A 1,306-nucleotide genomic window follows, 5' to 3' on the forward strand; every position below is an offset into this window, starting at 1 on the left:
TTATCAAAAGTCTGAGAGTGCTGCTTTGCAGACATTGTGCCCATAGATAGGGTACTGACTCCTTTTGCAGACTTTGGAGCCTCTCCCTTTGATTTGCACATTTTTGCAAAGTGGTTCACTCCCGAGCACTTGTAACAAGTTTCTCCGAAAGGTGGGCAGGACCCAGGCTTGTGTGTGCTTCCACAGCTTTTGCAGGCTCTGCCTTTGTTGGCTTGATTGCCCTCCTGTGGAGCAAACTTCACTGATGGCTTGTTTGTTTTGGTAAAGTGCTCTGGCAGCTTTGCTTTTGCTCAACTGTATATGCAAGCTTGCTTCTGCAGACATAACACGGCCTGGGCACTTGCGAGAGCCTTTGCTCTGCAGATATCCACAGCCTGTGCTAGGGTGAGGGAGGGATTTTCCAGTAACCTTTCTTTGAGGTTGCAGTCATTTATGCTGAAGACAGTTTCATCCCTCAACATAACATCCTCAGCAAGTCCAAATTCACAATGCTGTGCTCCGCTTCTGAGCTCCGTAACAAAATCATCCATGCCTGCAGCCTCATTGTATCTTAAGTTGCCAGAACTGATACCTTTCAAAGACAGGGTTTTTTCTGGGTTTGAAGTAGTTCTTGAGTGCTGCAAGCCCCTCTGTAAGGGTTTTGTTATTAGGGTCTGCAAACACCCCTTGCATGCTGTTGTAAATTTCTAGGGCTTTATTTCCAATGCACTGAAGCATGACTGCAATTTCATAATCGACACCTGCATGTTGCACACATTACTACGCTGGTCCGAGAAGGCCACTGCGCACCTTGCCTGGTGGTAAGTGGGTCACTGACATCACCAAGGTGGGAAGTTCAGCTGTTCCAGAACCTTCCCACCTCTACTCAATGTGCCCGTGCCTGTGAGGGAAATCATGCTGGGAAACCACAAGGCTCACAGCGCCCTCGACATGGGATTATCACATATATCTCGTATCCTCTGTCCAGGTATGTATTCCAAGGTGATTACAGGTAAGTAGGTGTGCCTCTTTTCTTTTGCTCTCATTCATTTTTCACCAATGCTGTCATTCTCCTTTAGAGTTTATACCAAGCACGCCACGTACCAGTCATACAAACCAACACTATCACTTCACATATGAAAAGAATGACCACAAGGTGCAGTATTATATTTAGAACCCCTGTCGCCGTGGGGGGACCATCCGAGAAGTGGCTCCCACCACGCACGTCTTCTCAATTGTTCGACTTTGTTTAAAATGTTTAGGATTTGTTCGTTATCACGAGTGACCTCGACAAATCAGTTGTCTTGCCCTCTTCTCACTTTCTTTT

Source organism: Alligator sinensis, unplaced genomic scaffold (assembly GCF_000455745.1).
Source record: "Alligator sinensis unplaced genomic scaffold, ASM45574v1 scaffold1198_1, whole genome shotgun sequence".
In the NCBI taxonomy this organism is placed as follows: domain Eukaryota; kingdom Metazoa; phylum Chordata; order Crocodylia; family Alligatoridae; genus Alligator; species Alligator sinensis.